At 41.7% G+C, this 15027-nt stretch overlaps 1 protein-coding gene across 1 annotated transcript in view; it reads left to right on the forward strand.

Moving 5' to 3' along the window:
* TTC28 (tetratricopeptide repeat domain 28) overlaps positions 1-15027 on the forward strand; it is a 385385-nt gene that overhangs the window by 209585 nt on the left and 160773 nt on the right. The window lies entirely within an intron of this gene.

Below are 15027 nucleotides of genomic sequence, written 5' to 3' on the forward strand. Positions count from 1 at the left end.
TCATGGACAATGAGTGCTAGTTTGTCTAAGCAACAATATGTCATTATGTGTCCAGGATGTTATTGGATTCACTTAAGCCTTGATATCCAAAGCTTATGTTGGACTTTGACATATAGTCATTCTCTTGCCTAGATTATCTTGGACTTTAGTCCTTCTGGATATTAAACAAAAAACCTCTACCATAAATCACCTTTTTGGCATCTGCTGGGCATTGGCCAAGCCTTCAGATAAACAAAGACACTGTTGGTCAGGACATTGCAGGAGAATTTAGAGATTACTTCCCACTGCAAAAGACCAGACCTCTCTTTAGGCAATTGGTGCTTTATTATAGAGTTGATTTTAAAATTTCATATCTGTATACCTTATTTCATGCATATATAATCATTGTTAGCTCTAGAATTTTTCTTTTAATCAACATTTAAATTGTTCTCAAGTTTTTTGGGGGTAACGGGGGAAACCTGGTGATGCTAAGGGTTACTCCTGGCTATTTGACCCCTACTTATTTTATTTTTACCTAATAATATGGAAGTGTTATTTTAATACTATGAACAGCATTTTAATTTATTTGTAAATCTATATCTTATTTATTACTATGTTAATTTTTTAAATAATTTTTATTGGACCAATGTGAATTGCAAATCTTTCACAGTTGTATTTTAGGTACATAATGACCGTGAATTAGGGCCATTCCCACCAACAGTGTTGACCTCCCTCTACCATAGTTCCCAGCATGCATCCTGTACCACCACCCTTAACCCCCTGTACTTCTGGTGTGACAGGTCCTTTTTTTGTGTATCTTGTTGTAGTTCGGATCTCTTGATTTTATTGTCTTTGACTATGGTTTGGATATTTAGGTTTGACCATTTTTTATTTTCACTCAATGCAACTGAGATCGTTTGGCCCCTAGGTCCCATCCACTTTCTTCCCCCTCAGTTTGTAGGAAGACATAGAAATATAAGACAGAATAATATGATTCATATTTTATGGTTCTGTAAAAAAAAAAAGGAGCCCTCTCTAGAAGTAGTATAAATATAAATAAAATTGAAAGAATAAAAAAACAAAAAAAAAAACTTAAAAGTGGGGGCAGGGGCTGGCAAGGTGGCACTAGAGGTAAGGTGTCTGCCTTGAAAGCACTAGCCAAGAAAGGATCAAGGTTCGATCCCCCGGCGTCCCTTTTGATCCCCCAAGCCAGGGGTAATTTCTGAGCGCTTAGCCAGGAGTACCCTGAACATCAAATGGGTGTGGCCTGAAAAACCAAAAAAAGGGGGGGGGGCAGATGTGTCAAGTTTTTTCTTTTTTCTTTTTTTTTTTTTTTTTGGCATGGGCAAGTAAATAATGAGAAAATTAGAAAGGACATTCCCTTGCCTACAAGAAACAGGGTGTCTCTAGCACTGGAGCATACTTCTATAAGACTGGCTTCCCAGATTCAATCCCTGAAACCATTTGGTCTACTCCACTTCACGGGGCATAATGCTGAGGGCCCCTGAGCATTGATAGGTTTATCGTGGTCGCAGGCACTGCAGAACCAGAGGAGCACCACACACTTGAGTCCTAGGAGTGAACAATTGCCTTAGTAGCCCCATCAGTGAGCCCTCAGGTCTCTTGAGCACTGCTTGAAAGTCTTCTTCCAGCAAAAAAAAAAAAAAAAATTAAAAATCTAAATTCTAATGTCTCTGAAAAGTATTTTTTTGTTTTCCTTGTTAACAGAATTTGAGTCCTAAATTTTATCTTCTCAATGGTGGGTGGCCCCTGATGAATCTAAATCTGTTGCCACTCTTAGCTTTGAGCTTTTGAGATGTTTGCCTGGCACAGGCATATTCTAGAAACTAAACAGGGATTTAACTTAGTACTCCAGTTTCCCCACCAGAGAGGAAATCCCCACTAGTTCTCTCTGGGATTCCACTCTGGTTCTTCAAAACTATATGTTTCTACCTGGTAGATTTTTACCCTCAACACACAACACTAATTGGGTGTTGCTTTCTGGCTACAGAAATACATACAAACCTTCTGGCACTTCCAAACTGGAAACTTGATCAGTGTTATTCCCTTCAAAGTGTTTCACTCTAACCTCCTACAGTTTCTCTCTGCTTTTGTTTGCATTTCCTAGCCTTTAGATTTTTTTCTGCCCACCAATGAAATCTGTTTCTGATAGGTGTGCTGTTGTGAAATGAGCGACTCCACTCTAACTGGAAGCAAAGGGAAGGTCTACTCAATTTCAAACCCAATGCTACTGAGCTTGTATCTTGGATGTAGCCTTTGACCTATTCTCCTATTCCTTGAAATTTTCTTTTCTTCTGACTGGAGAGTTAGTACAGGGGCAGACCTAGTTCAATCTCAGGCAGCACTTATGATTCCCCTAACACTCCTAGGAATAACCCCTGAACATATAACCAGAAGTAGCCCATGAGCTGCTCCACATAGGGTTCAATCCCTTCCCCAAAAAAGATGGGTTTTGGTCATTATAAAGAAAGTGTGCTGAATTTCTTCTTGGTTGTTCTTTAGTACCTTTTCATTCCATTTCATCTCAAAATCATTTTGCCAATAATCATTGCAGACCTTTTTTTTATGTACATAAACACATGGCAGAAGCCATGTGTACACAAACATGAATACATAAACACATAAACACAATCCTGTATATAAATGTATAGACAGATTGTTCCTATTTTAAAATTTTGGATTATGAATATAATTGATATATTTCTGTAGCCTATTTTCTATTCTTTTTTAAAATATTTTTAGTTAAAGAAAATGCATCACAAAGTTGACATAACTGATCATAATACATATGTTTCAAGATAAGGGAAAGCAAAATTATTAAAATAGAAACACACAAAAGTAAAATGGAAGAGAAGAAATAAGTTCTGTAGCAAGTATATTTGTGAAAATTATTGTATCTCCAATAAAGTCATTAATACAATAACAAAAACTTCAGTAAGCTTTTTTAAAATGTGATAAAAAACTACAATTAAAAGGTTGTGTGTGGCAATTGTTATTGTTGCTGTTTGCATAGGCACAGCAAACTGTGGGGAAAATAGAAAGGAAAAACCTTTGGCCTATAAACTGGGAAACCTTACCAATGAAGTATCTTGGCATAAGACCAAGTCCAGGCTCCAGGCATACTAAGATGCTTAACTCCAAAGTCTTTGTGGTCTCCGTAAAAGCTCTTCATAATTGCAGTTGCTGTTGTTTCTGTAGTTAGAGATTCTGGTTTCTGTACAGATCCTATGTCAAAGTCACAGTGACACGGAGCATCTTCTGGTTTCATCTCACCATTATTAGATGGCAATGTATAGAATCCTGCCCTGAAAGCAAGTTGTTGCTGTTACCAAGTCCTCAGGAAGTCATATGAGCCCACTCTGGAGTCAACCGATACAGGGGCAGCAGTAGGGCCTTCCTTAGTAGAAGTCAGATTGCTGGTGCTGGTACAGCAAACTGCTGTTTCTTAGATGAGATCCAAGATTCAGGGGTCAAAGTTCAATCTTCTGAAGCCTAAGCCAAGTCACTATGACAAGTGTTCAGGGTGTAAGGCCCCACTGCAATATAAAATCTATGTATTTCTATCTCTATTATATAAGAACTTGTTCATATATATAAGATTTCCCCATTTTAATGTGCCTATGCAAAAAGGAACAATGCCACGTGGTACTACTGGTGCATATGATGGTAAAAAAAAACAAGCTAAACAATTCCTATAACCTGGTTCTAACATAAACTCAGAACAATAGAGAAACTTATCTACTAGAATTCCCTACTAAATAGATTCCCCCCAAAAGGGTGAAATTGCTGCTACTTGTTAGACAATAAGATTTATGGCTATTAAAGAAATACATTTAAAGAAATATTCGAGGGAGATACACATGTCCCCTTTATGTCTTCTGAAATAGTTTGAGGGGGGGATAAAATCCAGAGTACAGTTTCAGCCTGTGATTTAATCTTGTGGAGTCTAAAAATGGCTCCATAGCAGTCACAAATCATGAAATGTCTTCCAACTGGGGTTTCTCAGAAACCAAATCTGGTAATGAACAACGAACAACAGTCCACAACGAAGGGAGGTGGGTAAAAGGGACCACTGAGAGCAAATCAGCAGCAGTGGCAGCAGCTTCTTGGGCTGAGTATCTTTTCACTTTGGGAGCTGGGTAGAAGCTGGCTGGTATGGGGGAACTGTTCCACTTCCTGAGGAGTTAAGAACTGAGGGTAAAAAGGGTTAAACGGGTAGAAGTATAGATGGTGGGTGAGAGAGTGAAGGGCTAGAAAAGAATTTTTAAGGTGGTAAGCTAAAGGGGGAAGAAAGGGTTATATGTAACAGGGGTAAGGACAGTATATAACAGATAGACATTATGTATATTACAGACAGATATTAGACAGACATTGAGGTAGCCACCACATACTCATGCACACACATAGACACTGAGGATCAATCAGTTACAGTTGAAAAGGTGATCAAGATAAAAGGGACAGAAAGCTTTAAAAATATAAACCCAGCAAGTCATATGGAAAGGTTTTTCCATTTCCTAGGCCAATCATGATTGGGAGGCTCAATTTTACTGAAAAAAGGCTGGGTAATTAGATTGTGTATAGAGCATTCTTAAAACAATCATAATTTTCAAGTCTAGAAAACTAAGTGATATGGTACTGAGCATTGTAAGACAAGTCTACACCATGAAATATTGTCTAGAGCAGGGGTCTCAAACTCAATTTACCTGGGGGCCACAGGAGGCAAAGTTGGGGTGATCCTTGAGTGCAAAGTCAGTAGTAAGCCTTGAACATTAGGGGGGTATGACCCAAACAACTAAAACAAAACAAAAAAAGATTCCTCTAGGGCAGGGCCACAAAATGTTGTATGGAGGGCCGCAAACAGCCCGTAGGCCGCGAGTTTGAGACCCTTGGTCTAGAAGATCTTGAGCATGAGGTTCCTTTTTTAAAAGCAATCTAAGATCATGAGCATTATGGTATAATGATAAACTACCTACAATTCAAAACAGATGACAATAACATATTTCAGTGACTGAGCTCTGTAGCAGGAGTTCATGGTATGCAGTTACACATTCCATTGTGATCTGTGGACATAAACATTATAGATTAGCAGGCACGATTAAGTAGAAAATGAGTAGATTAGAATTTTTGTCATGACATTATCATAATGAGCTTGTCTTCAGAGTCCAATATAGTATAAATTGCAATGTGGAACTGGGGTGACCAGCCTATATCTCTAAGCACCACTGTGGACAAAAAATATCAAGGAGTTATTATAGGGGCTGGAGAGATAGCATGGAGATAGGGCGTTTGCCTTCTATGCACAAGAATGGTAGTTTGAGTCCTAGCATCCCATATGGTCCCCAAGCCTGCCAGGAGCGATTTCTGAGAATAGAGCCAGGAGTAACCCCTGAGCACTGCCGGGTGTGCCCCAAAGCCAAAAAAAAAAAAAAAGCTATTATAAACATAGTAAAATTAAGACATTAAAACTACTTATAACAAGCACTGTGGTGGGAGTCCCTCACTTCCAAATGCATTCTGCACCCGTTTCTGTGGATAAAAGCATTAAAAGATTATTATAGACATCTATAAAAGCAGTTGATTGGACACCTACTACATCTAAATAGCTGTGTCTGTTCTTGATGGGAGAGTTTAATCCATTGACATTTAAGGAAACTATTGACAGAAAAGGCTGTAGTGCCATTATATTGTGTAAGGTTGCTGTTACTATTGGGGATTTGGTTTGTGTAATTGCTCTCTGAATAGTTCATTTAGGATTGGTTTGGTTAGTGCAAATATTGTGAGTTCTTTTTTGTCTGCAAATGTTTTTAACCCTCCTTGCCATGTAAATGACAGTTTTGCTGGGTAGTGGACTCTAGGTTGAAAGTTTCTTTCATTCAGTAGTTTGAATATGTCATTCCACTCTTTTCTTGCCTGTATTGTTTCAAATGGAAGATCTGGTTTGATTCTTAAATTGTTTCCTTTTATACTTGAGGGTTTATTTCCCCCTTACTTCTTTAAAGAGGCGATCTGTGTTTTTGCCATTTGGATTACTAAATATCTTGGTGTTGTGTTATGGTCTATTTTGTTTGGCACTTCTTTTGCCTTTTGGATTTGTAGAGAAGCCTCTTTCCCAAGAGTGGAGAAGTTCTCTGCTATTATATCCCTCACTACTAATCCTTTCTCTTTCCCATTTTCTTCCCCTTCTGATATTATTTCTCTTGTCTTTGTTCATTAAGTACCTTATATTTTCTTCCAGGTTTTTGTGTCTCCTTTCTTTTATGACTTATCTTTGCAGACTTGTAATTTGTCTTCAAGTTCATCTATGCAATTCTCCACCTGTGTAATTCTATTATTATGGGTTGCTGCCATGTTTTTTAGTTTTTTCAGTTCCATTTGTATGAATTCTCTCATCTTCTGAAAGAGTTCTTTGAGTTGGTTGAATTGTTCATCTATAGATATCTTAATTTTCAGGCTAGTGACTCCTTGATTTTCATTGCTAAACCATTAAGTGTTGATTTTAGGTTCTCTATAAGGTTCGGATGTTTGGGTAGACTTGAGATTTGCCAGGATTTCTCTTCATATCCCCCACAGTAGATTGTTATTACTCCTTCCCTCAACTTCCTCCTATCTCACCTGGAGAGGGAGACCCTCCCATAGCTGGGAGGGGTCTATGGAAGGTAACAAATGGGTTGCCTCAGGAGCAGAGAGGGAGATTCAGAGGGAGATTCAGCAAGAGAGGCAGGAAGAGAAGCCTCAGGAGAAGAACAGAGGATGTAGAGAGCAGAAATGGGCAGCTTAAGGAGGCAGCTTAGTTAGTTTAGAAGGTTAGTTTAGAAGCCATGTAAGTACGCACATAGAAGCTAGAGACTTTAATAAAGCTGCATGTCTCCTAACTTCTACTGACTGCTTGTTGGTCATTTCCTTGCCACCCTGAACCCTCAGATCTGCCAGATGGATGGGGGCAGGCACTGGGCTGGACGAGAATGACCTCATCATCCATCCACCATCATCCAACCATTGAGGACTATAATTAATTTAAATAATTCTACAGTAGATGTCGTCTTCAGCTTCCCCATTGATCATTGCAGTTAGTGTCTTGGAATGCTGGAATATCAGGGTGTTTAAGAAAGTGATCTATTGAATTGTTTGTATGAAATGTGGCTTGAGGTACATCTTCTAAGAGGTTATTTTTCTGTACTAGCAAGGTTATTATTTAAGTATGGTAAAAAATATTGCATACTAGATTATTGATTTTTGAGCTGTATATTTTTTCTTTTATTTTTTTGAATGTTTATTTTTTCATTTTAACATGTACATTTACTTTGTCCCTCAAACCCCCAGATTGTAGTACATTATAATATTTCTTACACACAGCAATCCAAAGCCAAAAATTTTATGCAACTCTCTTAATTTTTTTGTTTTTTTTTGTTTGTTTGTTTTAGGTTTTTGGGCCACACCCAGCGGTGCTCAGGGGTTACTCCTGGCTGTCTGCTCAGAAATAGCTCCTGGCAGGCACGGGGGGAACCATATGGGACACCAGGATTCGAACCAACCACCTTTGGTCCTGGATCGGCTGCTTGCAAGGCAAACACCTCTGTGCTATCTCTCCGGGCCCCAACTCTCTTTTTTTTTTTTTTTTTTTGGTTTTTGGGCCACACCCTGTGACGCTCAGGGGTTACTCCTGGCTATGCGCTCAGAAGTTGCTCCTGGCTTCTTGGGGGACCATATGGGACGCCGGGGGATCGAACCGCGGTTCGTCCTAGGCTAGCGCAGGCAAGGCAGGCACTTTACCTCCAGCGCCACCGCCCGGCCCCCCCAACTCTCGTAATATTAAAAGCTGTAGTATTGTTGACACAATTGATCATAATACAATAATTCATTAAGAATGAGTCAAAGGAGGGGCCGGGCGGTGGCGCTAAAGGTAAGGTGCCTGCCTTGCCTGCGCTAGCCTAGGATGGACCGCGGTTCGATCCCCCGGCGTCCCATATGGTCCCCCAAGCCAGGAGCGACTTCTGAGCGCATAGCCAGGAGTAACCCCTGAGCGTCAAATGGGTGTGGCCCAAAAAAAAAAAAACAAAAAAAAAAAAAAAAGAATGAGTCAAAGGAGCACAGCAAAGACTGTCTTACTGTGGAAATTGTTTGTATAGGCCCAGCAAAATATTGGGGACAAGGAAAGAAAAAGCCTCGGCCTAAATACAAGAAGACCTTACCCGTGAAGTTTCTGGCACAAGATCAACTCTAGGCTTCAGGCAAATTAGATTGTCCAACCCAAGTCATTGTCTGTAGTGCCAATACACTTTTATTTTTCACTCAGTCACTGTTGTTGGTGTCAAGTTTCTGTAGCCAAGGATCTTGGAATATGTCCATATCCTATATAAGAGTCAGGTGATGTGGCGCACCCTTTAGTTTCACTCACAATCAGAGGGTGATGCAGAGAGCTCAGTCTTAAACGCAGGCTGTTACTGTTGTTAAGTTCTCTGGGTGAATAGGTCTATGCCAAAGCAGTGGTAGGATCTTCCCTGGTAGAGGATTGCATTCAGGTGATGTAGTACAGAACCATGGTTGTTTTGTAGATGGCATCCCTGGTTCTGGGGGGTTAATGGACAATGCCCAATCTTTCAAGACATGAGCCAGGTCTTTATGACAATGTTCAGGGTGTAAGATCCTACTGCATTACAAGATTTGTGTGTTCCTATCTCTATAAGATAAGAATGTGTTTGTATATAATTTCTCATTTTAATGCGCCTATGCAAAGGAAGAACAGTATCACATGGCGAGATTGGTGCCTATGGGGATGCTAGAACAAGTCCAACAATCCAATTGACTTGGTTCTTATATAAACATTAAATGGAGGGACACTTCTACAAACTTCCTTATTTAACAAATAACAAAGGAATAAAAAGTGGGGAAAATAAACAATCTAACTTAAGACAGTGGACTCAATTGTCACGGTTTGTGGGAACTAATCAGAAAACTAGTATGGTAGCAAACACAGTTACACAGTGAAGGACGGAAGAGACCAAGAGGCTGCTGAGAGTAAACAAGTAGGAAAAGAGTACTGGCCTCTTCCCAGCCTGAGAGTCCATCCTCTCATTTTTATTTTGAATATATATGATACCCCCATGCGAACTGGTCTCCCAGCCTGAAAGTCCATCCTCCCATTTTTATTTTGAATATATATGGTTTTTAAAATGGAGACCAATGAGAAAAAAAAATACCAGTGAATGTCTCGACATACACCAATGCTGCATCGGCCTGCCCTACACCCCATGAGAGAGAGGAGGAAGGCCTGAGGACCACTTAGAGTCCACCTGAGCCGGCGACCAGGGAAGGCCTGGAATACAGGGGAGAAATAGGGGAACGGATGGGGGGCCTGCCAAGCCTCCCAGTAGCCCCAAGCTAGGGAGTAGGTCTCCGGCATGGGGTGTCCCCTAACCCCATACCTGGGAAGAGCTGGCCTCTAGGATCAAGGAACTGGAAACAAGACATCTTCCCAGCCCCTCCCCCTGCTCCTCCCCCCTAGAGTAGGGAGGGGGAAGCCTGGGGACCCCTAATAGAGTCCACCTGGAACCCACATCAGGCCACCCATGGTGGCACTCAGGCAAGGCCTAGAGTCCAGGGAGAAATAGGAGAACATCTGGGGGGCCTGCCAAGCCTCCCAACACCCCCCAAGCTAGGGAGTAGGTGTCCCCTAACCCCATACCTGGGAGGAGCTGGCCTCCAGGATCAAGGAACCGGAAGCCCGGCTGTCCTGACCTGCAGGACAGGTTATTCGTGGTGTAGAGGGGGTCCAGCCTGAAAAGAGAATGGGGGGAAAGAAGGGAACCAAGGAACAGGAGACTTGTCAAGGTTTGTTTATTGAACTGGGTGGTCTCTTTTAAAGCATGCTTTTACAGGGGGAGGAGAGAAGGCAGGATGAAACAGCCTGCACTACAGAGGTCATCTTGTGGGTAATCTCTACATGCTGTTTTTACATAAGGAGCACAGGAACATCTATCTCAAGGTTAATGAAGTTTCAAGGATGTCACAAGCTTCCTGGAATGTTTGATTGATAGGACACTGTGGTATTTCTATGGGCTCTGGGGCTAGCCAATGCCTTAGGTTACGTACTCCGGCCACACAAGACTAGTTTGTCCTACTGAATTCCATATTAGGGTTTGGTCTCTGGCATGTCCCCCTCCTGTGTGTAAAAGAAAGGTGGGTGGAGAGCCTGTCTTAGGCTACCCGATGGGCTTCCAGGGTCAGCACTCAAAACAAGGAAATAATTTCGTTCTGCCCAATCATTAATTATATGCGGGAGTGTGACTCTGACTCCTGGCACCAAGCTATTTCCATCTTTGGCAGCTCCATAGCCGGGACCACAAGGATGGTCTGATTAGCTTTTCAAGCTGCAGGGCATACTGTGGAAGTGGTCCTTCAGGGATTAAAAGCCCAACCGAAGGGGGGTCAATAAAGTCAGCATCCAGAGGCTCTGACACCTCCAGATGTTGGTAATGGACAGTTACCTTCTTTTTGGTGGCAGAGTCAACCTGAGTTTTAACAAAAATCTGTTAATTTACGAAATGCCAAAGGGCCAAAAGAAATAAGCAACAAAAATTCTATGAAAGATCGCAGCAGAGTGGATAGCCATGGGGAGGCGGAAAACCAATTTTGGTACCAGGACTCACTCTGTTCTCTTTGCCTCTTTTTCTTTCCTCTAGGCTTTGCTGTACCTTATTAATGCTGTCATCAACCAATCCTAATTTATCTTTAAAAAAGCAACATACTTCCTTAAGGGCGGTACATAATTCCCCCTCTTTAAGAGAGACAAAGTCTAATTCCCTTTTCTTCCCTTTTCTACCTTGCGGAGGTAGTCCACTGTTTTGTTTTTTTTTAAGATATATTAACCTCTTTGTAATTCCTGAACATCTCTATCTACGCAAATGCAAGCTGATGATTTTGTGAAGTGATTAAAGAAGTAATACCAGTTCCTGCTCCAGCAAAATTCAAACCCAAAACAGCAGCAAAGGTAATAGCAGTGATATGTTCACGCTTATGTCTAAACATAGTAATTTTCTTATCCCAAAGCAAATCATCAACAGGTCTAATGGTTAATCTAGGCATTAACAAGACTAAAACACAATAGTCATGATAAGCAAGAAACATTTCAATAACAATATGGGGAGAAAGTCCAGTGAAGCGAGCAAAATAAGTGGAGTTGGGGGCTTGAATAAAGATGGAAAAGTTGGTAACAACAATGGTTTGGTTGCAAATGTCCATCAAGTGGACAGGACGGGGTGGGGGTGGGGCGCATATGCGGTCCGAGTAAGCAAAGTCCCACGCCCATGACCTGACTCAAAGTTATGCCTTGATGCGTCTCAGCTCTCCATCGGAGGTCAGCGGGGTTGTTGATAGCAGTGGGCATTCTGAAGGTGGTGATTCCTTCATAGAAGGGCTGCCGGGCAGAGTATCAAATCCAGCATTCCCCTTTGGCAGAGTCAGTCAGAAACTGGTCCGGCAGGAAGGGTGGGTTGAAGGACTGGAACAGTGGGTGACACAGGGGTGGCAGGCTCTTTCAAGGTGGAAGAAAATACGACTGCAGGAGGTCTATAAGGAAACGGCTTAGCAGGAGGCAAAATGGTTACTTGGGAGGTTCTTTTTACAATAAAATTTTCCATAAATTTATTTTAAACCATGACCATATTCACAAAGCTTCTTATGATACACTTATCAATATCCTTGGCAGCAATTAATAATTCTTCATATAGAAAATAGGAGTTTACTTAGTCTTCTGGCCTTGGTTTACAGCAGGGGTCTCAAACTCAATTTACCTGGGGGCCGCAGAAGGCAAAGTCGGGGTGATCCTTGAGTGCAAAGTCAGGAGTAAGCCTTGAACATTGGGGGGGTGAGACCCAAACAACTAAAACAAAACAAAACAAAAAAAGATTCCTCTAGGGCAGGGCCACAAAATGTTGTATGGAGGGCCGTTTGCGGCCCGCGGGCAGCGAGTTTGAGAGCCCTAGTTTACAGGCAGAAGACACCAGCAATATATTTTTTTGGCTTTTGGGTCACATCCGGCGATGCTCAGGGGTTACTCCTGGCTATCTGCTCAGAAATAGCTCCTGGCAGGCATGGGGGACCATATGGGACACCGGGATTCGAACCAACCACCTTTGGTCCTGGATCGGCTGCTTGCAAGGCAAACGCCGCTGTGCTATCTCTTCGGGCCCAGACACCAGCAATTTACATTATACTAATTCCGAATACCAGGGGGAATGCTCACTAACTTTTGTCAGACTTTAAAGAATTTTATAATTAACAATCGCCAATCTTTCAAAAACTTTTGAATTGAACTTAAACTTCTTAAACTTCTTATTTTCTTAAATCTTGATGCTTCTCTCTCTAGCCACATGTCCATATTTTTCTGGCCTTGAATAACACATGGCAGGAAAGCTGGGTGTTTGCAAAGTCCAGAAATTCTCCAGGGAAAATTTATCCCCGATGCCCATTGGGGTTTACGATCCCCTACACCCTCTGCCATGTTCCCAGTAGGACAAAGCCAGCTTAACACATAATTTTTTTGTTTGTTTGTTTTTGGGGCCACACCCATTTGATGCTCAGGGGTTACTCCTGGCTAAGCTCTCAGAAATTGCCTCTGGCTTGGGGGGACCATATTCGATGCTGGGGAATTGAACCTCAGTCCTTCCTTGGCTAGCACTTGCAAGGCAGACACCTTACCTCTAGCACCACCTCACCGGTCCCTTAACACATAATTTTTAACACATGATCATTAGTTGCAGGATGCCACAGTCTGTCAGCTGCTAAATGACCAGACTGACCAAGTTGTGAAAAAATTAATTGAAATCTCAAAAATGGATAAGGCTTTGAAAATTGTATTTTATTATGAAATGTAGAGATATCAAATAAATAGACAAAACAAAACAACACTAGACACAACTTTTCACACTTGTGCCATTTCATTCAGTACAACACACACACACACGAATGGACAAAAGGATCGATCCAAAACTTACATTAGAAAAATTGACCTGGGTAAAATTAGATGAGCTCTTTAAAATATTTAGCTGGCACGTTTGTAAGAAAAAATTTTTGTAGAAAAACTTTTTCAGCTTTTAGAAGTAATTAACGTACATGGAGTGGAGCTTTGCTGAAAATAAAAGCTATAAGGTTTAGATTTAGCACAAAACATTTTCAAAACAATTCTAATTTGAAGTTTAAAACATTAAGTAGAATAGTTAATAAGCAGCTTAAAATGTTTAAGTAAAATGGTTAATGAGCACTGTAGGAGTCTCCACTCTGAAGTATGATATCATCTGCTGTAAATAAACAGGTTTCCTTTAAATTAGTTTCACAGTAGAACAGTAAGACAACTGCAATAAAATGTTAAAATTTCAATGATTAAACACAAGAACATAAGCTATGACTATTAAAGGTATGAAAAACTGACTTTAAAAAACAACTGTTCCTACTTTTGAAGACTCCAAGTGAATAATCTGTAAAAAAATTATATACCAAATTAACAAAATGTTTAGATCATTATAAAATATAGTTAAAGACACTTGATGCATTTCCACACCTAGAGCTTAAGACAAAAATTATATTTGATACTTGTTGACAACCTGCTTATAAAATTTAGATACTTTTATAATGTTAATTAACAATATTATTTTAAAAAAGGCTAACCACAACATTTCCATATACTTTTAAGATCAAAATATTTTTCTAATAGAAATATAAAAGATTCAAATTTTAACATTTTTGTGTCCATTAGAATTTTAAAACACCAAAAGATTCTTTTTTTACTAATAATCTGTTATTACAAGTGATAGAGTTGTTATCTTGCTCTAAAATTCCTGAGAGGCATAAGCAAAGAAAGTTTAGTGCCCTTATTTCCCTGTTGCTCTTTCTCCCTAGAGAAATTTTTAACCCTTACAGACCTGAATTTAGAAGGTTTCTAATTTCCAATATTTTAATAATTACTTTACACCACCCAATGCACAAAGCTTAATTACACAAATGCTTTTAGGAAAGGCACACTCATGCTGCATAATTTAATTCACAAACAAATCTGACAATAACTCTTATGATAAATTCCACATAAACAGAGTTGATTTTTTTTGCTTGTGCCAGGCCCCTCCCCCTGCTCCTCCCCTCTAGAGTAGTGAGGGGCGGAAGCCTGGGGACCCCTGATAGAGTCCACCTGGAACCCACATCAGGCCACCTGAGATGTTGTCAGGCAAGGCCTAGAGTCCAGGGAGAAATAAGGGAATGGCTGGGGGGCCTGCCAAGCCTCCCAGCACCCCCCAAGCTAGGGAGTAGGTCTCTGGCATGGGTGTCCCCTAACCCTATACCTGGGAGGAGCTGGCCTCCAGGATCAAGGAACCGGAAGCCAGATATCTGCCCGGCCCCTTCCCCTGCTCCTCCACCCTAGAGTAGTGAGGGGGGGAAGCCTGGGGACCCCTAATAGAGACCACCTGGAACCCACATCAGGCTACCTACGGTGGCTCTCAGGCAAGGCCTAGGGTTCAGGGAGAAATAAGGGAATGGCTGGGGGGCCTGCCAAGCCTCTCAGCACCTCCCCAAGCTAGGGAGTAGGTCTTCGGCATGGGGTGTCCCCTAACCCCATACCTGGGAAGAGCTGGCCTCCAGGATCAAGGAACCAGAAGCCAGATATCTTCCCGGCTCCTCCCCCTGCTCCTCCCCTCTAGAGTAGGGAGGGAAGCCTGGTGACCCCTAATAGAGTCCACCTGGAACCCACATCAGGCCACCTGAGATGTTGTCAGGCAAGGCCTAGAGTCCAGGGAGAAATAAGGGAATGGCTGGGGGGCCTGCCAAGCCTCCCAGCACCCCCCAAGCTAGGGAGTAGGTCTCTGGCATGGGTGTCCCCTAACCCTATACCTGGGAGGAGCTGGCCTCCAGGATCAAGGAACCGGAAGCCAGATATCTGCCCGGCCCCTTCCCCTGCTCCTCCACCCTAGAGTAGTGAGGGGGGGAAGCCTGGGGACCCCTAATAGAGACCACCTGGAACCCACATCAGGCTACCTACGG

This window comes from Suncus etruscus, chromosome 15 (genome assembly GCF_024139225.1).
Source record: "Suncus etruscus isolate mSunEtr1 chromosome 15, mSunEtr1.pri.cur, whole genome shotgun sequence".
Classification (NCBI taxonomy): Eukaryota; Metazoa; Chordata; class Mammalia; order Eulipotyphla; family Soricidae; genus Suncus; species Suncus etruscus.